We start from the raw sequence: 26,106 nt of genomic DNA, 5'->3' as shown, positions 1-26,106 counted from the left end.
AATAGCCATACACACTAACTGATTGCGCCACAGAGACACTTTGCAAAAGTACATACTGACAAAGGCTAATAAGCATTCATCTAAAACGTTTCCTAGAAAAACTTTAAAAAGTCAATAATCTGGAGAGTTTTTGTAAGATGTTTCTTCCATCAACCAACGAAGAAACACATTGGTACTTTCCCATGATGAGTGAGTGCTTCAGGATCTATTGCACTTACATGTGCAGCAGAGTACAGCAATGGAAGCATGCTGAGCACATAACCCAGAGGTAGGCAGATTGAAACTATCCTCTGCTATATGCATTTGTTTTTGTTAATTAAAGTATTCCAAAACTGGGATTGATATGTTGGCTCTTTTATTTTTACTTACAGTACAATAACTTTTACCATTTTAATTTGTTTTAATAGTATATTGACAGTATTGTTTTCTTTCAAAAATCCACTTAATTTTCTTTACCCTATTATTAAAATGGTAATTGACAAAAACAAACTAGATTGTCACCAGAAGAGCAATACAAAATGTACAAGTGATATATTAAAATCATATTTCCAGCTTGAATTTCAATGATGCATTGGGGCAACGATTTTGTGAGAAACATTTTCACCCTTAAATAAAGATTTTCTTAATTCCTTACCTGTGTGCTAATTAGATATCACCTTGTTTTCACATTAAACAGACTTCCACATGAGAAAGCAGCAAGGATGCAGTGGCGTTAATGTTTCCTGGTGTCAACCTGTATTATTTCAGTAGACATTGAAATGAGGATGCATCTTGCTGCCTTTCCAATGAAGCAAGTTTAATTTAGTAATAGGTTAAAAACCATCCTTACAAAGGTGTTAATCAGAGACTTGGCTTTGTGGACACTTTTCAGAGAACAAATTTGTTAGCATAAAAATAAAGCCAGAAAATTAAGAGCTGTTTAATCACTCAATTGGATTTTTTTTGCCAGCATATTTCTTTTTCTCTGCAACCCACTGCTAAATTGTGCTTCCTAACTGATTTTATAAAATCACTGAATCAAATCTAACTCTGATTACATCAGAGAAGGCCAGGTACCCTACACCAGAACAGGGGGATTTGAAATTTTGACTTGTCTACTTAAAGATCACCAAAATCTGATAACAAGGTCAATTACGTCCCTGGGTGGGATTGAACCACCAACCTTTTGGTTAATAGCCGTGCACACTAACTGATTGCGCCACAGAGACACTTTGCAAAAGTCCATACTGACAAAGGCTAATAAGCATTCATCTAAAACGTTTCCTAGAAAAACTTTAAAAAGTCAATAATCTGGAGAGTTTTTGTAAGATGTTTCTTCCATCAACCAACGAAGAAACACATTGGTACTTTCCCATGATGAGTGAGTGCTTCAGGATCTCTTGCACTTACATGTGCAGCAGAGTACAGCAATGGAAGCATGCTGGGCCCATAACCCAGCGGTAGGCAGATTGAAACTATCCTCTGCTATATGCATTTTTTTTTTGTTAATTAAAGTAATCCAAAACTGGGATTGATATTTTGGCTCTTTTATTTTTACTTAAAGTACAATAACTTTTACCATTTTAATTTGTTTTAATAGTATATTGACAGTATTGTTTTCTTTTAAAAATCCACTTAATTTTCTTTACCCTATTATTAAAATGGTAATTGACAAAAACAAACTACATTGTCACCAGAAGAGCAATACAAAATGTACAAGTGATATATTAAAATCATCTTTCCAGCTTGAATTTCAATGATGCATTGGGGCAACGATTTTGTGAGAAACATCTTCACCCTTAAATAAAGATTTTCTTAATTCCTTACCTGTGTGCTAATTAGATATCACCTTGTTTTCACATTAAACAGACTTTTACATGAGAAAGCAGCAAGGATGCAGTGGCGTTAATGTTTCCTGGTGTCAACCTGTATTATTTCAGTAGACATTGAAATGAGGATGCATCTTGCTGCCTTTCCAATGAAGCAAGTTTAATTTAGTAATAGGTGAAAAACCATCCTTACAAAGGTGTTAATCAGAGACTTGGCTTTGTGGACACTTTTCAGAGAACAAATTTGTTAGCATAAAAATAAAGCCAGAAAATGAAGAGCTGTTTAATCGCTCAATTGGATTTTTTTGCCAGCATATTTCTTTTTCTCTGCAACCCACTGCTAAATTGTGCTTCCTAGCTGTTTTTATAAAATCACTGAATCAAATCTAACTCTGATTACATCAGAGAAGGCCAGGTACCCTACACCATAAGAGGGGGTTTGAAATTTTGACTTGTCTACTTAAAGATCACCAAAATCTGATAACAAGGTCAATTACGTCCCTGGGTGGGATTGAACCACCAACCTTTTGGTTAATAGCCATACACACTAACTGATTGCGCCACAGAGACACTTTGCAAAAGTACATACTGACAAAGGCTAATAAGCATTCATCTAAAACGTTTCCTAGAAAAACTTTAAAAAGTCAATAATCTGGAGAGTTTTTGTAAGATGTTTCTTCCATCAACCAACGAAGAAACACATTGGTACTTTCCCATGATGAGTGAGTGCTTCAGGATCTATTGCACTTACATGTGCAGCAGAGTACAGCAATGGAAGCATGCTGAGCACATAACCCAGAGGTAGGCAGATTGAAACTATCCTCTGCTATATGCATTTGTTTTTGTTAATTAAAGTATTCCAAAACTGGGATTGATATGTTGGCTCTTTTATTTTTACTTACAGTACAATAACTTTTACCATTTTAATTTGTTTTAATAGTATATTGACAGTATTGTTTTCTTTCAAAAATCCACTTAATTTTCTTTACCCTATTATTAAAATGGTAATTGACAAAAACAAACTACATTGTCACCAGAAGAGCAATACAAAATGTACAAGTGATATATTAAAATCATATTTCCAGCTTGAATTTCAATGATGCATTGGGGCAACGATTTTGTGAGAAACATTTTCACCCTTAAATAAAGATTTTCTTAATTCCTTACCTGTGTGCTAATTAGATATCACCTTGTTTTCACATTAAACAGACTTCCACATGAGAAAGCAGCAAGGATGCAGTGGCGTTAATGTTTCCTGGTGTCAACCTGTATTATTTCAGTAGACATTGAAATGAGGATGCATCTTGCTGCCTTTCCAATGAAGCAAGTTTAATTTAGTAATAGGTTAAAAACCATCCTTACAAAGGTGTTAATCAGAGACTTGGCTTTGTGGACACTTTTCAGAGAACAAATTTGTTAGCATAAAAATAAAGCCAGAAAATTAAGAGCTGTTTAATCACTCAATTGGATTTTTTTTGCCAGCATATTTCTTTTTCTCTGCAACCCACTGCTAAATTGTGCTTCCTAACTGATTTTATAAAATCACTGAATCAAATCTAACTCTGATTACATCAGAGAAGGCCAGGTACCCTACACCAGAACAGGGGGATTTGAAATTTTGACTTGTCTACTTAAAGATCACCAAAATCTGATAACAAGGTCAATTACGTCCCTGGGTGGGATTGAACCACCAACCTTTTGGTTAATAGCCATGCACACTAACTGATTGCGCCACAGAGACACTTTGCAAAAGTCCATACTGACAAAGGCTAATAAGCATTCATCTAAAACGTTTCCTAGAAAAACTTTAAAAAGTCAATAATCTGGAGAGTTTTTGTAAGATGTTTCTTCCATCAACCAACGAAGAAACACATTGGTACTTTCCCATGATGAGTGAGTGCTTCAGGATCTCTTGCACTTACATGTGCAGCAGAGTACAGCAATGGAAGCATGCTGGGCCCATAACCCAGCGGTAGGCAGATTGAAACTATCCTCTGCTATATGCATTTTTTTTTTGTTAATTAAAGTAATCCAAAACTGGGATTGATATTTTGGCTCTTTTATTTTTACTTAAAGTACAATAACTTTTACCATTTTAATTTGTTTTAATAGTATATTGACAGTTTTGTTTTCTTTTAAAAATCCACTTAATTTTCTTTACCCTATTATTAAAATGGTAATTGACAAAAACAAACTACATTGTCACCAGAAGAGCAATACAAAATATACAAGTGATATATTAAAATCATCTTTCCAGCTTGAATTTCAATGATGCATTGGGGCAACAATTTTGTGAGAAACATCTTCACCCTTAAATAAAGATTTTCTTAATTCCTTACCTGTGTGCTAATTAGATATCACCTTGTTTTCACATTAAACAGACTTCCACATGAGAAAGCAGCAAGGATACAGTGGCATTAATGTTTCCTGGTGTCAACCTGTATTATTTCAGTAGACATTGAAATGAGGATGCATCTTGCTGCCTTTCCAATGAAGCAAGTTTAATTTAGTAATAGGTGAAAAACCATCCCTACAAAGGTGTTAATCAGAGACTTGGCTTTGTGGACACTTTTCAGAGAACAAATTTGTTAGCATAAAAATAAAGCCAGAAAATGAAGAGCTGTTTAATCACTCAATTGGATTTTTTTTGCCAGCATATTTCTTTTTCTCTGCAACCCACTGCTAAATTGTGCTTCCTAGCTGTTTTTATTAAATCACTGAATCAAATCTAACTCTGATTACATCAGAAAAGGCCAGGTACCCTACACCATAACAAGGGGTTTGAAATTTTGACTTGTCTACTTAAAGATCACCAAAATCTGATAACAAGGTCAATTACGTCCCTGGGTGGGATTGAACCACCAACCTTTTAGCTAGTAGCCGGATACACTAACCGATTGCGCCACAGAGATACTTCACAAAAAGTCCATACTGACAAAGGCTAATAAGCATACATCTAGAACGTTTCCTAGAAAAACTTTAAAAAGTCAATAATCTGGAGAGTTTTTGTAAGATGTTTCTTCCATCAACCAAAGAAGAAACACATTGGTACTTTCCCATGATGACTGAGTGCTTCAGGATCTCTTGCACTTACATGTGCAGCAGAGTACTGCAATGGAAGCATGCTGGGCCCATAACCCAGAGGTAGGCAGATTGAAACTATCCTTTGCTATATGCATTTTTTTTTTGTTAATTTAAGTAATCAAAACTGGGATTGATATTTTTGCTCTTTTATTTTTACTTAAAGTACAATAACTTTTACCATTTTAATTTGTTTTAATAGTATATTGACAGTATAGTTTTCTTTAAAAAATCCACTTAATTTTCTTTACCCTATTATTAAAAGGGTAATTGACAAAAACAAACTACATTGTCACCAGAAGAGCAATACAAAATGTACAAGTGATATATTAAAATCATCTTTCCAGCTTGAATTTCAATGATGCATTGGGGCAACGATTTTGTGAGAAACATCTTCACCCTTAAATAAAGATTTTCTTAATTCCTTACCTGTGTGCTAATTAGATATCACCTTGTTTTCACATTAAACAGACTTCTACATGAGAAAGCAGCAAGGATGCAGTGGCGTTAATGTTTCCTGGTGTCAACCTGTATTATTTCAGTAGACATTGAAATGAGGATGCATCTTGCTGCCTTTCCAATGAAGCAAGTTTAATTTAGCAATAGGTGAAAAACCATCCCTACAAAGGTGTTAATCAGAGACTTGGCTTTGTGGACACTTTTCAGAGAACAAATTTGTTAGCATAAAAATAAAGCCAGAAAATGAAGAGCTGTTTAATCACTCAATTTGATTTTTTTTGCCAGCATATTTCTTTTTCTCTGCAACCGACTGCTAAATTGTGCTTCCTAGCTGTTTTTATAAAATCAATGAATCAAATCTAACTCTGATTACATCAGAGAAGGCCAGGTACCCTACACCATAAGAGGGGGTTTGAAATTTTGACTTGTCTACTTAAAGATCACCAAAATCTGATAACAAGGTCAATTACGTCCCTGGGTGGGATTGAACCACCAACCTTTTGGTTAGTAGCCGGACTCACTAACCGATTGCGCCACAGAGACACTTTGCAAAAAGTACATACTGACAAAGGCTAATAAGCATACATCTAGAACGTTTCCTAGAAAAACTTTAAAAAGTCAATAATCTGGAGAGTTTTTGTAAGATGTTTCTTCCATCAACCAACGAAGAAACACATTGGTACTTTCCCATGATGACTGAGTGCTTCAGGATCTCTTGCACTTACATGTGCAGCAAAGTACTGCAATGGAAGCATGCTGGGCCCATAACCCAGAGGTAGGCAGATTGAAACTATCCTTTGCTATATACATTTTTTTTTTGTTAATTTAAGTAATCAAAACTGGGATTGATATTTTTGTTCTTTTATTTTTACTTAAAGTACAATAACTTTTACCATTATAATTTGTTTTAATAGTATATTGACAGTATAGTTTTCTTTAAAAAATCCACTTAATTTTCTTTACCCTATTATTAAAAGGGTAATTGACAAAAACAAACTACATTGTCACCAGAAGAGCAATACAAAATGTACAAGTGATATATTAATATCATCTTTCCAGCTTGAATTTCAATGATGCATTGGGGCAACGATTTTGTGAGAAACATTTTCACCCTTAAATAAAGATTTTCTTAATTCCTTACCTGTGTGCTAATTAGATATCACCTTGTTTTCACATTAAACAGACTTCCACATGAGAAAGCAGCAAGGATGCAGTGGCGTTAATGTTTCCTGGTGTCAACCTGTATTATTTCAGTAGACATTGAAATGAGGATGCATCTTGCTGCCTTTCCAATGAAGCAAGTTTAATTTAGTAATAGGTGAAAAACCATCCTTACAAAGGTGTTAATCAGAGACTTGGCTTTGTGGACACTTTTCAGAGAACAAATTTGTTAGCATAAAAATAAAGCCAGAAAATGAAGAGCTGTTTAATCACTCAATTGGATTTTTTTGCCAGCATATTTCTTTTTCTCTGCAACCCACTGCTAAATTGTGCTTCCTAGCTGTTTTTATAAAATCACTGAATCAAATCTAACTCTGATTACATCAGAGAAGGCCAGGTACCCTACACCATAAGAGGGGGTTTGAAATTTTGACTTGTCTACTTAAAGATCACCAAAATCTGATAACAAGGTCAATTACGTCCCTGGGTGGGATTGAACCACCAACCTTTTGGTTAATAGCCATACACACTAACTGATTGCGCCACAGAGACACTTTGCAAAAGTACATACTGACAAAGGCTAATAAGCATTCATCTAAAACTTTTCCTAGAAAAACTTTAAAAAGTCAATAATCTGGAGAGTTTTTGTAAGATGTTTCTTCCATCAACCAACGAAGAAACACATTGGTACTTTCCCATGATGAGTGAGTGCTTTAGGATCTATTGCACTTACATGTGCAGCAGAGTACAGCAATGGAAGCATGCTGGGCACATAACCCAGAGGTAGGCAGATTGAAACTATCCTCTGCTATATGCATTTGTTTTTTGTTAATTTTAGTAATCAAAACTGGGATTGATATTTTTGCTTTTTTATTTTTACTTAAAGTACAATAACTTTTACCATTTTAATTTGTTTTAATAGTATATTGACAGTATAGTTTTCTTTAAAAAATCCACTTAATTTTCTTTACCCTATTATTAAAAGGGTAATTGACAAAAACAAACTACATTGTCACCAGAAGAGCAATACAAAATGTACAAGTGATATATTAAAATCATCTTTCCAGCTTGAATTTCAATGATGCATTGGGGCAACGATTTTGTGAGAAACATCTTCACCCTTAAATAAAGATTTTCTTAATTCCTTACCTGTGTGCTAATTAGATATCACCTTGTTTTCACATTAAACAGACTTCTACATGAGAAAGCAGCAAGGATGCAGTGGCGTTAATGTTTCCTGGTGTCAACCTGTATTATTTCAGTAGACATTGAAATGAGGATGCATCTTGCTGCCTTTCCAATGAAGCAAGTTTAATTTAGTAATAGGTGAAAAACCATCCCTACAAAGGTGTTAATCAGAGACTTGGCTTTGTGGACACTTTTCAGAGAACAAATTTGTTAGCATAAAAATAAAGCCAGAAAATGAAGAGCTGTTTAATCACTCAATTGGATTTTTTTTGCCAGCATATTTCTTTATCTCTGCAACCCACTGCTAAATTGTGCTTCCTAGCTGTTTTTATAAAATCAATGAATCAAATCTAACTCTGATTACATCAGAGAAGGCCAGGTACCCTACACCATAACAGGGGGTTTTAAATTTTGACTTGTCTACTTAAAGATCACCAAAATCTGATAACAAGGTCAATTACGTCCCTGGGTGGGATTGAACCATCAACCTTTTGATTAGTAGCCGGACACACTAACCGATTGCGCCACAGAGACACTTTGCAAAAAGTACATACTGACAAAGGCTAATAAGCATACATCTAGAACGTTTCCTAGAAAAACTTTAAAAAGTCAATAATCTGGAGAGTTTTTGTAAGATGTTTCTTCCATCAACCAACGAAGAAACACATTGGTACTTTCCATTGATGACTGAGTGCTTCAGGATCTCTTGCACTTACATGTGCAGCAAAGTACTGCAATGGAAGCATGCTGGGCCCATAACCCAGAGGTAGGCAGATTAAAACTATCCTCTGCTATATGCATTTTTTTTTGTTAATTAAAGTAATCCAAAACTGGGATTGATATTTTTGCTCTTTTATTTTTCATTAAAGTACAATAATTTTTACCATTTTAATTTGTTTTAATAGTATATTGAAAGTATTGTTTTCTTTTAAAAATCCACTTAATTTTCTTTACCCTATTATTAAAATGGTAATTGACAAAAACAAACTACATTGTCACCAGAAGAGCAATACAAAATGTACAAGTGATATATTAAAATCATCTTTCCAGCTTGAATTTCAATGATGCATTGGGGCAACGATTAATAATCTGGAGAGTTTTTGTAAGATGTTTCTTCCATCAACCAATGAAGAAACACATTGGTACTTTCCCATGATGAGTGAGTGCTTCAGGATCTCTTGCACTTACATGTGCAGCAGAGTACTGCAATGGAAGCATACAGGGCCCATAACCCAGAGGTAGGCAGATTGAAACTATCCTTTGCTATATGCATTTTTTTTGTTAATTTAAGTAATCAAAACTGGGATTGATATTTTTGCTCTTTTATTTTTACTTAAAGTACAATAACTTTTACCATTTTAATTTGTTTGAATAGTATATTGACAGTATAGTTTTCTTTAAAAAATCCACTTAATTTTCTTTACCCTATTATTAAAAGGGTAATTGACAAAAACAAACTACATTGTCACCAGAAGAGCAATACAAAATGTACAAGTGATATATTAAAATCATCTTTCCAGCTTGAATTTCAATGATGCATTGGGGCAACGATTTTGTGAGAAACATCTTCACCCTTAAATAAAGATTTTCTTAATTCATTACCTGTGTGCTAATTAGATATCACCTTGTTTTCACATTAAACAGACTTCCACATGAGAAAGCAGCAAGGATGCAGTGGCGTTAATGTTTCCTGGTGTCAACCTGTATTATTTCAGTAGAAATTGAAATGAGGATGCATCTTGCTGCCTTTCCAATGAAGCAAGTTTAATTTAGTAATAGGTGAAAAACCATCCCTACAAAGGTGTTAATCAGAGACTTGGCTTTGTGGACACTTTTCAGAGAACAAATTTGTTAGCATAAAAATAAAGCCAGAAAATGAAGAGCTGTTTAATCACTCAATTGGATTTTTTTTGCCTGCATATTTCTTTTTCTCTGCAACCCACTGCTAAATTGTGCTTCCTATCTGTTTTTATAAAATCACTGAATCAAATCTAACTCTGATTACATCAGAGAAGGCCAGGTACCCTACACCATAACGGGGGGTTTGAAATTTTGACTTGTCTACTTAAAGATCACCAAAATCTGATAACAAGGTCAATTACGTCCCTGGGTGGGATTGATCCACCAACCTTTCGGTTAGTAGCCAGACACACTAACCGATTGCGCCACAGAGACACTTTGTAAAAAGTACATACTGACAAAGGCTAATAAGCATACATCTGGAACGTTTCCTAGAAAAACTTTAAAAAGTCAATAATCTGGAGAGTTTTTGTAAGATGTTTCTTCCATCAACCAACGAAGAAACACATTGGTACTTTCCCATGATGAGTGAGTGCTTCAGGATCTCTTGCACTTACATGTGCAGCAGAGTACTGCAATGGAAGCATGCTGGTCCCATAACCCAGAGGTAGGCAGATTGAAACTATCCTTTGCTATATGCATTTTTTTTTGTTAATTTAAGTAATCAAAACTGGGATTGATATTTTTGCTCTTTTATTTTTACTTAAAGTACAATAACTTTTACCATTTTAATTTGTTTTAATAGTATACTGACAGTATAGTTTTCCTTAAAAAAATCCACTTAATTTTCTTTACCCTATTATTAAAAGGGTAATTGACAAAAACAAACTACATTGTCACCAGAAGAGCAATACAAAATGTACAAGTGATATATTAAAATCATCTTTCCAGCTTGAATTTCAATGATGCATTGGGGCAACGATTTTGTGAGAAACATCTTCACCCTTAAATAAAGATTTTCTTAATTCCTTACCTGTGTGCTAATTAGATATCACCTTGTTTTCACATTAAACAGACTTCTACATGAGAAAGCAGCAAGGATGCAGTGGCGTTAATGTTTCCTGGTGTCAACCTGTATTATTTCAGTAGACATTGAAATGAGGATGCATCTTGCTGCCTTTCCAATGAAGCAAGTTTAATTTAGTAATAGGTGAAAAACCATCCCTACAAAGGTGTTAATCAGAGACTTGGCTTTGTGGACACTTTTCAGAGAACAAATTTGTTAGCATAAAAATAAAGCCAGAAAATGAAGAGCTGTTTCATCACTCAATTGGATTTTTTTTGCCAGCATATTTCTTTTTCTCTGCAACCCACTGCTAAATTGTGCTTCCTAGCTGTTTTTATAAAATCAATGAATCAAATCTAACTCTGATTACATCAGAGAAGGCCAGGTACCCTACACCATAACAGGGGGTTGGAAATTTTGACTTGTCTACTTAAAGATCACCAAAATCTGATAACAAGGTCAATTACATCCCTGGGTGGGATTGAACCATCAACCTTTTGGTTAGTAGCCAGACACACTAACCGATTGCGCCACAGAGACACTTTGCAAAAAGTACATACTGACAAAGGCTAATAAGCATACATCTAGAACGTTTCCTAGAAAAACTTTAAAAAGTCAATAATCTGGAGAGTTTTTGTAAGATGTTTCTTCCATCAACCAACGAAGAAACACATTGGTACTTTCCCATGATGAGTGAGTGCTTCAGGATCTCTTGCACTTACATGTGCAGCAGAGTACTGCAATGGAAGCATGCTGGGCCCATAACCCAGAGGTAGGCAGATTGAAACTATCCTTTGCTATATGCATTTTTTTTGTTAATTTAAGTAATCAAAACTGGGATTGATATTTTTGCTCTTTTATTTTTACTTAAAGTACAATAACTTTTACCATTTTAATTTGTTTTAATAGTATATTGACAGTATAGTTTTCTTTAAAAAATCCACTTAATTTTCTTTACCCTATTATTAAAAGGGTAATTGACAAAAACAAACTACATTGTCACCAGAAGAGCAATACAAAATGTACAAGTGATATATTAAAATCATCTTTCCAGCTTGAATTTCAATGATGCATTGGGGCAACAATTTTGTGAGAAACATCTTCACCCTTAAATAAAGATTTTCTTAATTCCTAACCTGTGTGCTAATTAGATATCACCTTGTTTTCACATTAAACAGACTTCTACATGAGAAAGCAGCAAGGATGCAGTGGCGTTAATGTTTCCTGGTGTCAACCTGTATTATTTCAGTAGACATTGAAATGAGGATGCATCTTGCTGCCTTTCCAATGAAGCAAGTTTAATTTAGTAATAGGTGAAAAACCATCCCTACAAAGGTGTTAATCAGAGACTTGGCTTTGTGGACACTTTTCAAAGAACAAATTTGTTAGCATAAAAATAAAGCCAGAAAATGAAGAGCTGTTTAATCACTCAATTGGATTTTTTTTGCCAGCATATTTCTTTTTCTCTGCAACCCACTGCTAAATTGTGCTTCCTAGCTGTTTTTATAAAATCACTGAATCAAATCTAACTCTGATTACATCAGAGAAGGCCAGGTACCCTACACCATAACAGGGGGTTTGAAATTTTGACTTGTCTACTTAAAGATCACCAAAATCTGATAACAAGGTCAATTACATCCCTGGGTGGGATTGAACCATCAACCTTTTGGTTAGTAGCCAGACACACTAACCGATTGCGCCACAGAGACACTTTGCAAAAAGTACATACTGACAAAGGCTAATAAGCATACATCTAGAACGTTTCCTAGAAAAACTTTAAAAAGTCAATAATCTGGAGAGTTTTTGTAAGATGTTTCTTCCATCAACCAACGAAGAAACACATTGGTACTTTCCCATGATGAGTGAGTGCTTCAGGATCTCTTGCACTTACATGTGCAGCAGAGTACTGCAATGGAAGCATGCTGGGCCCATAACCCAGAGGTAGGCAGATTGAAACTATCCTTTGCTATATGCATTTTTTTTGTTAATTTAAGTAATCAAAACTGGGATTGATATTTTTGCTCTTTTATTTTTACTTAAAGTACAATAACTTTTACCATTTTAATTTGTTTTAATAGTATATTGACAGTATAGTTTTCTTTAAAAAATCCACTTAATTTTCTTTACCCTATTATTAAAAGGGTAATTGACAAAAACAAACTACATTGTCACCAGAAGAGCAATACAAAATGTACAAGTGATATATTAAAATCATCTTTCCAGCTTGAATTTCAATGATGCATTGGGGCAACAATTTTGTGAGAAACATCTTCACCCTTAAATAAAGATTTTCTTAATTCCTAACCTGTGTGCTAATTAGATATCACCTTGTTTTCACATTAAACAGACTTCTACATGAGAAAGCAGCAAGGATGCAGTGGCGTTAATGTTTCCTGGTGTCAACCTGTATTATTTCAGTAGACATTGAAATGAGGATGCATCTTGCTGCCTTTCCAATGAAGCAAGTTTAATTTAGTAATAGGTGAAAAACCATCCCTACAAAGGTGTTAATCAGAGACTTGGCTTTGTGGACACTTTTCAAAGAACAAATTTGTTAGCATAAAAATAAAGCCAGAAAATGAAGAGCTGTTTAATCACTCAATTGGATTTTTTTTGCCAGCATATTTCTTTTTCTCTGCAACCCACTGCTAAATTGTGCTTCCTAGCTGTTTTTATAAAATCACTGAATCAAATCTAACTCTGATTACATCAGAGAAGGCCAGGTACCCTACACCATAACAGGGGGTTTGAAATTTTGACTTGTCTACTTAAAGATCACCAAAATCTGATAACAATGTCAATTACGTCCCTGGTTGGGATTGAACCACCAACCTTTTGGTTAGTAGCCGGACACACTAACCGATTGCGCCACAGAGACACTTTGCAAAAAGTACATACTGACAAAGTCTAATAAGCATACATCTAGAACGTTTCCTAGAAAAACTTTAAAAAGTCAATAATCTGGAGAGTTTTTGTAAGATGTTTCTTCCATCAACCAATGAAGAAACACATTGGTACTTTCCCATGATGAGTGAGTGCTTCAGGATCTCTTGCACTTACATGTGCAGCAGAGTACTGCAATGGAAGCATACAGGGCCCATAACCCAGAGGTAGGCAGATTGAAACTATCCTTTGCTATATGCATTTTTTTTGTTAATTTAAGTAATCAAAACTGGGATTGATATTTTTGCTCTTTTATTTTTACTTAAAGTACAATAACTTTTACCATTTTAATTTGTTTTAATAGTATATTGACAGTATAGTTTTCTTTAAAAAATCCACTTAATTTTCTTTACCCTATTATTAAAAGGGTAATTGACAAAAACAAACTACATTGTCACCAGAAGAGCAATACAAAATGTACAAGTGATATATTAAAATCATCTTTCCAGCTTGAATTTCAATGATGCATTGGGGCAACGATTTTGTGAGAAACATCTTCACCCTTAAATAAAGATTTTCTTAATTCCTTACCTGTGTGCTAATTAGATATCACCTTGTTTTCACATTAAACAGACTTCTACATGAGAAAGCAGCAAGGATGCAGTGGCGTTAATGTTTCCTGGTGTCAACCTGTATTATTTCAGTAGACATTGAAATGAGGATGCATCTTGCTGCCTTTCCAATGAAGCAAGTTTAATTTAGTAATAGGTGAAAAACCATCCCTACAAAGGTGTTAATCAGAGACTTGGCTTTGTGGACACTTTTCAGAGAACAAATTTGTTAGCATAAAAATAAAGCCAGAAAATGAAGAGCTGTTTAATCACTCAATTGGATTTTTTTTTCCAGCATATTTCTTTTTCTCTGCAACCCACTGCTAAATTGTGCTTCCTAGCTGTTTTTATTAAATCACTGAATCAAATCTAACTCTGATTACATCAGAAAAGGCCAAGTACCCTACACCATAACAGGGGGTTTGAAATTTTGATATGTCTACTTAAAGATCACCAAAATCTAATAACAAGGTCAATTACGTCCCTGGGTGGGATTGAACCACCAACCTTTTGGTTAGTAGCCGGACACACTAACCGATTGCGCCACAGAGACACTTCGCTAAAAATGCATTCTGACAAAGGCTAATAAGCATACATCTAGAACGTTTCCTAGAAAAACTTTAAAAAGTCAATAATCTGGAGAGTTTTTGTAAAATGTTTCTTCCATCAACCAACGAAGAAACACATTGGTACTTTCCCATGATGAGTGAGTGCTTCAGGATCTCTTGCACTTACATGTGCAGCAGAGTACTGCAATGGAAGCATGCTGGGCCCATAACCCAGAGGTAGGCAGATTGAAACTATCCTTTGCTATATGCATTTTTTTTGTTAATTTAAGTAATCAAAACTGGGATTGATATTTTTGCTCTTTTATTTTTACTTGAAGTACAATAACTTTTACCATTTTAATTTGTTTGAATAGTATATTGACAGTATAGTTTTCTTTAAAAAATCCACTTAATTTTCTTTACCCTATTATTAAAAGGGTAATTGACAAAAACAAACTACATTGTCACCAGAAGAGCAATACAAAATGTACAAGTGATATATTAAAATCATCTTTCCAGCTTGAATTTCAATGATGCATTGGGGCAACGATTTTGTGAGAAACATCTTCATCCTTAAATAAAGATTTTCTTAATTCCTTACCTGTGTGCTAATTAGATATCACCTTGTTTTCACATTAAACAGACTTCCACATGAGAGAGCAGCAAGGATGCAGTGGCGTTAATGTTTCCTGGTGTCAACCTGTATTATTTCAGTAGAAATTGAAATGAGGATGCATCTTGCTGCCTTTCCAATGAAGCAAGTTTAATTTAGTAATAGGTGAAAAACCATCCCTACAAAGGTGTTAATCAGAGACTTGGCTTTGTGGACACTTTTCAGAGAACAAATTTGTTAGCATAAAAATAAAGCCAGAAAATGAAGAGCTGTTTAATCACTCAATTGGATTTTTTTTGCCAGCATATTTCTTTTTCTCTGCAACCAACTGCTAAATTGTGCTTCCTATCTGTTTTTATAAAATCACTGAATCAAATCTAACTCTGATTACATCAGAGAAGGCCAGGTACCCTACACCATAACGGGGGGTTTGAAATTTTGACTTGTCTACTTAAAGATCACCAAAATCTGATAACAAGGTCAATTACGTCCCTGGGTGGGATTGAACCACCAACCTTTCGGTTAGTAGCCAGACACACTAACCGATTGCGCCACAGAGACACTTTGTAAAAAGTACATACTGACAAAGGCTAATAAGCATACATCTGGAACGTTTCCTAGAAAAACTTTAAAAAGTCAATAATCTGGAGAGTTTTTGTAAGATGTTTCTTCCATCAACCAACGAAGAAACACATTGGTACTTTCCCATGATGAGTGAGTGCTTCAGGATCTCTTGCACTTACATGTGCAGCAGAGTACTGCAATGGAAGCATGCTGGGCCCATAACCCAGAGGTAGGCAGATTGAAACTATCCTTTGCTATATGCATTTTTTTTTTGTTAATTTAAGTAATCAAAACTGGGATTGATATTTTTGCTCTTTTATTTTTACTTAAAGTACAATAACTTTTACCATTTTAATTTGTTTTAATAGTATATTGACAGTATAGTTTTCCTTAAAAAAATCCACTTAATTTTCTTTACCCTATTATTAAAAGGGTAATTGACAAAAACAAACTACATTGTCACCAGAAGAGCAATACAAAATGTACAAGTGATATATTAAAATCATCTTTCCAGCTTGAATTTCAATGATGCATTGGGGCAACAATTTTGTGAGAAACATCTTTACCCTTAAATATTTTCTTAATTCCTAAACTGTGTGCTAATTAGATATCACCTTGTTTTCACATTAAACAGACTTCTACATGAGAAAGCAGCAAGGATGCAGTGGCGTTAATGTTTCCTGGTGTCAACCTGTCTTATTTCAGTAGACATTGAAATGAGGATGCATCTTGCTGCCTTTCCAATGAAGCAAGTTTAATTTAGTAATAGGTGAAAAACCATCCCTACAAAGGTGTTAATCAGAGACTTGGCTTTGTGGACACTTTTCAGAGAACAAATTTGTTAGCATAAAAATAAAGCCAGAAAATGAAGAGCTGTTTAATCACTCAATTGGATTTTTTTTGCCAGCATATTTCTTTTTCTCTGCAACCCACTGCTAAATTGTGCTTCCTAGCTGTTTTTATAAAATCACTGAATCAAATCTAACTCTGATTACATCAGAGAAGGCCAGGTACCCTACACCATAACAGGGGATTTGAAATTTTGACTTGTCTACTTAAAGATCACCAAAATCTGATAACAATGTCAATTACGTCCCTGGTTGGGATTGAACCACCAACCTTTTGGTTAGTAGCTGGACACACTAACCGATTGCGCCACAGAGACACTTTGAAAAAAGTACATACTGACAAAGTCTAATAAGCATACATCTAGAACGTTTCCTAGAAAAACTTTAAAAAGTCAATAATCTGGAGAGTTTTTGTAAAATGTTTCTTCCATCAACCAATGAAGAAACACATTGGTACTTTCCCATGATGAGTGAGTGCTTCAGGATCTCTTGCACTTACATGTGCAGCAGAGTACTGCAATGGAAGCATACAGGGCCCATAACCCAGAGGTAGGCAGATTGAAACTATCCTTTGCTATATGCATTTTTTTTGTTAATTTAAGTAATCAAAACTGGGATTGATATTTTTGCTCTTTTATTTTTACTTAAAGTACAATAACTTTTACCATTTTAATTTGTTTTAATAGTATATTGACAGTATAGTTTTCTTTAAAAAATCCACTTAATTTTCTTTACCCTATTATTAAAAGGGTAATTGACAAAAACAAACTACATTGTCACCAGAAGAGCAATACAAAATGTACAAGTGATATATTAAAATCATCTTTCCAGCTTGAATTTCAATGATGCATTGGGGCAACGATTTTGTGAGAAACATCTTCATCCTTAAATAAAGATTTTCTTAATTCCTTACCTGTGTGCTAATTAGATATCACCTTGTTTTCACATTAAACAGACTTCCACATGAGAAAGCAGCAAGGATGCAGTGGCGTTAATGTTTCCTGGTTTCAACCTGTATTATTTCAGTAGAAATTGAAATGAGGATGCATCTTGCTGCCTTTCCAATGAAGCAAGTTTAATTTAGTAATAGGTGAAAAACCATCCCTACAAAGGTGTTAATCAGAGACTTGGCTTTGTGGACACTTTTCAGAGAACAAATTTGTTAGCATAAAAATAAAGCCAGAAAATGAAGAGCTGTTTAATCACTCAATTGGATTTTTTTTGCCAGCATATTTCTTTTTCTCTGCAACCAACTGCTAAATTGTGCTTCCTATCTGTTTTTATAAAATCACTGAATCAAATCTAACTCTGATTACATCAGAGAAGGCCAGGTACCCTACACCATAACGGGGGGTTTGAAATTTTGACTTGTCTACTTAAAGATCACCAAAATCTGATAACAAGGTCAATTACGTCCCTGGGTGGGATTGAACCACCAACCTTTCGGTTAGTAGCCAGACACACTAACCGATTGCGCCACAGAGACACTTTGTAAAAAGTACATACTGACAAAGGCTAATAAGCATACATCTGGAACGTTTCCTAGAAAAACTTTAAAAAGTCAATAATCTGGAGAGTTTTTGTAAGATGTTTCTTCCATCAACCAACGAAGAAACACATTGGTACTTTCCCATGATGAGTGAGTGCTTCAGGATCTCTTGCACTTACATGTGCAGCAGAGTACTGCAATGGAAGCATGCTGGGCCCATAACCCAGAGGTAGGCAGATTGAAACTATCCTTTGCTATATGCATTTTTTTTTTGTTAATTTAAGTAATCAAAACTGGGATTGATATTTTTGCTCTTTTATTTTTACTTAAAGTACAATAACTTTTACCATTTTAATTTGTTTTAATAGTATATTGACAGTATAGTTTTCCTTAAAAAAATCCACTTAATTTTCTTTACCCTATTATTAAAAGGGTAATTGACAAAAACAAACTACATTGTCACCAGAAGAGCAATACAAAATGTACAAGTGATATATTAAAATCATCTTTCCAGCTTGAATTTCAATGATGCATTGGGGCAACAATTTTGTGAGAAACATCTTCACCCTTAAATAAAGATTTTCTTAATTCCTAAACTGTGTGCTAATTAGATATCACCTTGTTTTCACATTAAACAGACTTCTACATGAGAAAGCAGCAAGGATGCAGTGGCGTTAATGTTTCCTGGTGTCAACCTGTCTTATTTCAGTAGACATTGAAATGAGGATGCATCTTGCTGCCTTTCCAATGAAGCAAGTTTAATTTAGTAATAGGTGAAAAACCATCCCTACAAAGGTGTTAATCAGAGACTTGGCTTTGTGGACACTTTTCAGAGAACAAATTTGTTAGCATAAAAATAAAGCCAGAAAATGAAGAGCTGTTTAATCACTCAATTGGATTTTTTTTGCCAGCATATTTCTTTTTCTCTGCAACCCACTGCTAAATTGTGCTTCCTAGCTGTTTTTATAAAATCACTGAATCAAATCTAACTCTGATTACATCAGAGAAGGCCAGGTACCCTACACCATAACAGGGGATTTGAAATTTTGACTTGTCTACTTAAAGATCACCAAAATCTGATAACAATGTCAATTACGTCCCTGGTTGGGATTGAACCACCAACCTTTTGGTTAGTAGCTGAACACACTAACCGATTGCGCCACAGAGACACTTTGAAAAAAGTACATACTGACAAAGTCTAATAAGCATACATCTAGAACGTTTCCTAGAAAAACTTTAAAAAGTCAATAATCTGGAGAGTTTTTGTAAAATGTTTCTTCCATCAACCAATGAAGAAACACATTGGTACTTTCCCATGATGAGTGAGTGCTTCAGGATCTCTTGCACTTACATGTGCAGCAGAGTACTGCAATGGAAGCATACAGGGCCCATAACCCAGAGGTAGGCAGATTGAAACTATCCTTTGCTATATGCATTTTTTTTGTTAATTTAAGTAATCAAAACTGGGATTGATATTTTTGCTCTTTTATTTTTACTTAAAGTACAATAACTTTTACCATTTTAATTTGTTTTAATAGTATATTGACAGTATAGTTTTCTTTAAAAAATCCACTTAATTTCTTTACCCTATTATTAAAAGGGTAATTGACAAAAACAAACTACATTGTCACCAGAAGAGCAATACAAAATGTACAAGTGATATATTAAAATCATCTTTCCAGCTTGAATTTCAATGATGCATTGGGGCAACGATTTTGTGAGAAACATCTTCACCCTTAAATAAAGATTTTCTTAATTCCTTACCTGTGTGCTAATTAGATATCACCTTGTTTTCACATTAAACAGACTTCTACATGAGAAAGCAGCAAGGATGCAGTGGCGTTAATGTTTCCTGGTGTCAACCTGTATTATTTCAGTAGACATTGAAATGAGGATGCATCTTGCTGCCTTTCCAATGAAGCAAGTTTAATTAGTAATAGGTGAAAAACCATCCCTACAAAGGTGTTAATCAGAGACTTGGCTTTGTGGACACTTTTCAGAGAACAAATTTGTTAGCATAAAAATAAAGCCAGAAAATGAAGAGCAGTTTCATCACTCAATTGGATTTTTTTTGCCAGCATATTTCTTTTTCTCTGCAACCCACTGCTAAATTGTGCTTCCTAGCTGTTTTTATAAAATCAATGAATCAAATCTAACTCTGATTACATCAGAGAAGGCCAGGTACCCTACACCGTAACAGGGGGTTTGAAATTTTGACTTGTCTACTTAAAGATCACCAAAATCTGATAACAAGGTCAATTACGTCCCTGGGTGGGATTGAGCCTCCAACCTTTTGGTTTATAGCCGTACACACTAACTGATTACGCCACAGAGACACTTTGCAAAAGTACATACTGACAAAGTCTAATAAGCATTCATCTAAAACGTTTCCTAGAAAAACTTTAAAAAATCAATAATCTGGAGAGTTTTTGTAAGATGTTTCTTCCATCCACCAATGAAGAAACACATTGGTACTTTCCCATGATGAGTGAGTGCTTCAGGATCTCTTGCACTTACAAGTGCAGCAGAGTACTGCAATGGAAGCATGCTGGGCCCATAACCCAGAGGTAGGCAGATTAAAACTATCCTCTGCTATATGCATTTTTTTTGTTAAAGTAATCCAAAACTGGGATTGATATTTTTGCTCTTTTATTTTTCATTAAAGTACAATAACTTTTACAATTTTAATTTGTTTTAATAGTATATTGAAAGTATTGTTTTCTTTTAAAATCCACTTAATTTTCTTTACCCTATTATTAAAATGGTAATTGACAAAAACAAACTACATTGTCACCAGAAGAGCAATACAAAATGTACAAGTGATATATTAAAATCATCTTTCCAGCTTGAATTTCAATGATGCATTGGGGCAACGATTTTGTGAGAAACATCTTCACCCTTAAATAAAGATTTTCTTAATTCCTTACCTGTGTGCTAATTAGATATCACCTTGTTTTCACATTAAACAGACTTCCACATGAGAAAGCAGCAAGGATGCAGTGGCGTTAATGTTTCCTGGTGTCAACCTGTATTATTTCAGTAGACATTGAAATGAGGATGCATCTTGCTGCCTTTCCAATGAAGCAAGTTTAATTTAGTAATAGGTGAAAAACCATCCCTACAAAGGTGTTAATCAGAGACTTGGCTTTGTGGACACTTTTCAGAGAACAAATTTGTTAGCATAAAAATAAAGCCAGAAAATGAAGAGCTGTTTCATCACTCAATTGGATTTTTTTTTTGCCAGCATATTTCTTTTTCTCTGCAACCCACTGCTAAATTGTGCTTCCTAGCTGTTTTTATAAAATCAATGAATCAAATCTAACTCTGATTACATCAGAGAAGGCCAGGTACCCTACACCATAACAGGGGGTTTGAAATTTTGACTTGTCTACTTAAAGATCACCAAAATCTGATAACAAGGTCAATTACATCCCTGGGTGTGATTGAACCATCAACCTTTTGGTTAGTAGCCAGACACACTAACCGATTGCGCCACAGAGACACTTTGCAAAAAGTACGTACTGACAAAGTCTAAAGTTTTTCCTAGAAAAACTTTAAAAAGTCAATAATCTGGAGAGTTTTTGTAAGATGTTTCTTCCATCAACCAACGAAGAAACACATTGGTACTTTCCCATGATGAGTGAGTGCTTCAGGATCTCTTGCACTTACATGTGCAGCAGAGTACTGCAATGGAAGCATGCTGGGCCCATAACCCAGAGGTAGGCAGATTGAAACTATCCTTTGCTATATGCATTTTTTTTTGTTAATTTAAGTAATCAAAACTGGGATTGATATTTTTGCTCTTTTATTTTTACTTAAAGTACAATAACTTTTACCATTTTAATTTGTTTTAATAGTATATTGACAGTATAGTTTTCCTTAAAAAAATCCACTTAATTTTCTTTACCCTATTATTAAAAGGGTAATTGACAAAAACAAACTACATTGTCACCAGAAGAGCAATACAAAATGTACAAGTGATATATTAAAATCATCTTTCCAGCTTGAATTTCAATGATGCATTGCGGCAACAATTTTGTGAGAAACATCTTCACCCTTAAATAAAGATTTTCTTAATTCCTAAACTGTGTGCTAATTAGATATCACCTTGTTTTCACATTAAACAGACTTCTACATGAGAAAGCAGCAAGGATGCAGTGGCGTTAATGTTTCCTGGTGTCAACCTGTATTATTTCAGTAGACATTGAAATGAGGATGCATCTTGCTGCCTTTCCAATGAAGCAAGTTTAATTTAGTAATAGGTGAAAAACCATCCCTACAAAGGTGTTAATCAGAGACTTGGCTTTGTGGACACCTTTTCAGAGAACAAATTTGTTAGCATAAAAATAAAGCCAGAAAATGAAGAGCTGTTTAATCACTCAATTGGATTTTTTTTGCCAGCATATTTCTTTTTCTCTGCAACCCACTGCTAAATTGTGCTTCCTAGCTGTTTTTATAAAATCACTGAATCAAATCTAACTCTGATTACATCAGAGAAGGCCAGGTACCCCTCACCAGAACAGGGGGATTTGAAATTTTGACTTGTCTACTTAAAGATCACCAAAAATCTGATAACAAGGTCAATTACGTCCCTGGGTGGGATTGAACCCCCAACCTTTTGGTTAGTAGCTGGACACACTAACCGAATTGCGCCACAGAGACACTTTGAAAAAAGTACATACTGACAAAGTCTAATAAGCATACATCTAGAACGTTTCCTAGAAAAACTTTAAAAAGTCAATAATCTGGAGAGTTTTTGTAAGATGTTTCTTCCATCAACCAATGAAGAAACACATTGGTACTTTCCCATGATGAGTGAGTGCTTCAGGATCTCTTGCACTTACATGTGCAGCAGAGTACTGCAATGGAAGCATACAGGGCCCATAACCCAGAGGTAGGCAGATTGAAACTATCCTTTGCTATATGCATTTTTTTTGTTAATTTAAGTAATCAAAACTGGGATTGATATTTTTGCTCTTTTATTTTTACTTAAAGTACAATAACTTTTACCATTTTAATTTGTTTTAATAGTATATTGACAGTATAGTTTTCTTTAAAAAATCCACTTAATTTTCTTTACCCTATTATTAAAAGGGTAATTGACAAAAACAAACTACATTGTCACCAGAAGAGCAATACAAAATGTACAAGTGATATATTAAAATCATCTTTCCAGCTTGAATTTCAATGATGCATTGGGGCAACGATTTTGTGAGAAACATCTTCACCCTTAAATAAAGATTTTCTTAATTCCTTACCTGTGTGCTAATTAGATATCACCTTGTTTTCACATTAAACAGACTTCTACATGAGAAAGCAGCAAGGATGCAGTGGCGTTAATGTTTCCTGGTGTCAACCTGTATTATTTCAGTAGACATTGAAATGAGGATGCATCTTGCTGCCTTTCCAATGAAGCAAGTTTAATTTAGTAATAGGTGAAAAACCATCCCTACAAAGGTGTTAATCAGAGACTTGGCTTTGTGGACACTTTTCAGAGAACAAATTTGTTAGCATAAAAATAAAGCCAGAAAATGAAGAGCTGTTTAATCACTCAATTGGATTTTTTTTGCCAGCATATTTCTTTTTCTCTGCAACCCACTGCTAAATTGTGCTTCCTAGCTGTTTTTATTAAATCACTGAATCAAATCTAACTCTGATTACATCAGAAAAGGCTAGGTACCCTACACCATAACAGGGTGTTTGAAATTTTGACTTGTCTACTTAAAGATCACCAAAATCTGATAACAAGGTCAATTACATCCCTGGGTGGGATTGAACCACCAACCTTTTGGTTAGTAGCCAGACACACTAACCGATTGTGCCACAGAGACACTTCGCAAAAAGTACATTCTGACAAAGGCTAATAAGCATACATCTAGAACGTTTCCTAGAAAAACTTTAAAAAGTCAATAATCTGGAGAGTTTTTGTAAAATGTTTCTTCCATCAACCAACGAAGAAACACATTGGTACTTTCCCATGATGAGTGAGTGCTTCAGGATCTCTTGCACTTACATGTGCAGCAGAGTACTGCAATGGAAGCATGCTGGGCCCATAACCCAGAGGTAGGCAGATTGAAACTATCCTTTGCTATATGCATTTTTTTTGTTAATTTAAGTAATCAAAACTGGGATTGATATTTTTGCTCTTTTATTTTTACTTGAAGTACAATAACTTTTACCATTTTAATTTGTTTGAATAGTATATTGACAGTATAGTTTTCTTTAAAAAATCCACTTAATTTTCTTTACCCTATTATTAAAAGGGTAATTGACAAAAACAAACTACATTGTCACCAGAAGAGCAATACAAAATGTACAAGTGATATATTAAAATCATCTTTCCAGCTTGAATTTCAATGATGCATTGGGGCAACGATTTTGTGAGAAACATCTTCACCCTTAAATAAAGATTTTCCTAATTCCTTACCTGTGTGCTAATTAGATATCACCTTGTTTTCACATTAAACAGACTTCCACATGAGAAAGCAGCAAGGATGCAGTGGCGTTAATGTTTCCTGGTGTCAACCTGTATTATTTCAGTAGAAATTGAAATGAGGATGCATCTTGCTGCCTTTCCAATGAAGCAAGTTTAATTTAGTAATAGGTGAAAAACCATCCCTACAAAGGTGTTAATCAGAGACTTGGCTTTGTGGACACTTTTCAGAGAACAAATTTGTTAGCATAAAAATAAAGCTGGAAAATGAAGAGCTGTTTAATCACTCAATTGGATTTTTTTTGCCAGCATATTTCTTTTTCTCTGCAACCCACTGCTAAATTGTGCTTCCTATCTGTTTTTATAAAATCACTGAATCAAATCTAACTCTGATTACATCAGAGAAGGCCAGGTACCCTACACCATAACGGGGGGTTTGAAATTTTGACTTGTCTACTTAAAGATCACCAAAATCTGATAACAAGGTCAATTACGTCCCTGGGTGGGATTGAACCACCAACCTTTCGGTTAGTAGCCAGACACACTAACCGATTGCGCCACAGAGACACTTTGTAAAAAGTACATACTGACAAAGGCTAATAAGCATACATCTGGAACGTTTCCTAGAAAAACTTTAAAAAGTCAATAATCTGGAGAGTTTTTGTAAGATGTTTCTTCCATCAACCAACGAAGAAACACATTGGTACTTTCCCATGATGAGTGAGTGCTTCAGGATCTCTTGCACTTACATGTGCAGCAGAGTACTGCAATGGAAGCATGCTGGGCCCATAACCCAGAGGTAGGCAGATTAAAACTATCCTCTGCTATATGCATTTTTTTTGTTAAAGTAATCCAAAACTGGGATTGATATTTTTGCTCTTTTATTTTTCATTAAAGTACAATAACTTTTACCATTTTAATTTGTTTTAATAGTATATTGAAAGTATTGTTTTCTTTTAAAAATCCACTTAATTTTCTTTACCCTATTATTAAAATGGTAATTGACAAAAACAAACTACATTGTCACCAGAAGAGCAATACAAAATGTACAAGTGATATATTAAAATCATCTTTCCTGCTTGAATTTCAATGATGCATTGGGGCAACGATTTTGTGAGAAACATTTTCACCCTTAAATAACGATTTTCTTAATTCCTTACCTGTGTGCTAATTAGATATCACCTTGTTTTCACATTAAACAGACTTCCACATGAGAAAGCAGCAAGGATGCAGTGGCGTTAATGTTTCCTGGTGTCAACCTGTATTATTTCAGTAGACATTGAAATGAGGATGCATCTTGCTGCCTTTCCAATGAAGCAAGTTTAATTTAGTAATAGGTGAAAAACCATCCTTACAAAGGTGTTAATCAGAGACTTGGCTTTGTGGACACTTTTCAGAGAACAAATTTGTTAGCATAAAAATAAAGCCAGAAAATGAAGAGCTGTTTAATCACTCAATTGGATTTTTTTTGCCAGCATATTTCTTTTTCTCTGCAACCCACTGCTAAATTGTGCTTCCTAGCTGTTTTTATAAAATCACTGAATCAAATCTAACTCTGATTACATCAGAGAAGGCCAGGTACCCTACACCATAAGAGAGGGTTTGAAATTTTGA

The 26,106-nt window shown here is 34.6% G+C and overlaps 4 non-coding genes across 4 annotated transcripts; all 4 read right to left on the bottom strand.

Annotated features, from left to right (window-relative positions):
• Positions 1 to 15,645: 15,645 nt before the first annotated feature.
• Positions 15,646 to 15,719, bottom strand: TRNAS-ACU (transfer RNA serine (anticodon ACU)). Its single transcript has one exon. It is a non-coding gene; the product is annotated as a tRNA-Ser (tRNA).
• A 2,263-nt stretch (positions 15,720 to 17,982) lies between these two features.
• TRNAS-ACU (transfer RNA serine (anticodon ACU)) lies at positions 17,983 to 18,056 on the bottom strand. Its single transcript has one exon. It is a non-coding gene; the product is annotated as a tRNA-Ser (tRNA).
• Positions 18,057 to 23,816: 5,760 nt separating this feature from the next.
• Positions 23,817 to 23,890, bottom strand: TRNAS-ACU (transfer RNA serine (anticodon ACU)). The gene has a single exon. It is a non-coding gene; the product is annotated as a tRNA-Ser (tRNA).
• Positions 23,891 to 24,985: 1,095 nt separating this feature from the next.
• On the bottom strand, positions 24,986 to 25,059 carry TRNAS-ACU (transfer RNA serine (anticodon ACU)). Its single transcript has one exon. It is a non-coding gene; the product is annotated as a tRNA-Ser (tRNA).
• Positions 25,060 to 26,106: the final 1,047 nt, after the last annotated feature.

This window comes from Pseudophryne corroboree (assembly GCF_028390025.1).
Source record: "Pseudophryne corroboree isolate aPseCor3 chromosome 7 unlocalized genomic scaffold, aPseCor3.hap2 SUPER_7_unloc_7, whole genome shotgun sequence".
NCBI lineage: Eukaryota > Metazoa > Chordata > Amphibia > Anura > Myobatrachidae > Pseudophryne > Pseudophryne corroboree.
This window is presented reverse-complemented; position numbering and strand designations above follow the sequence as displayed.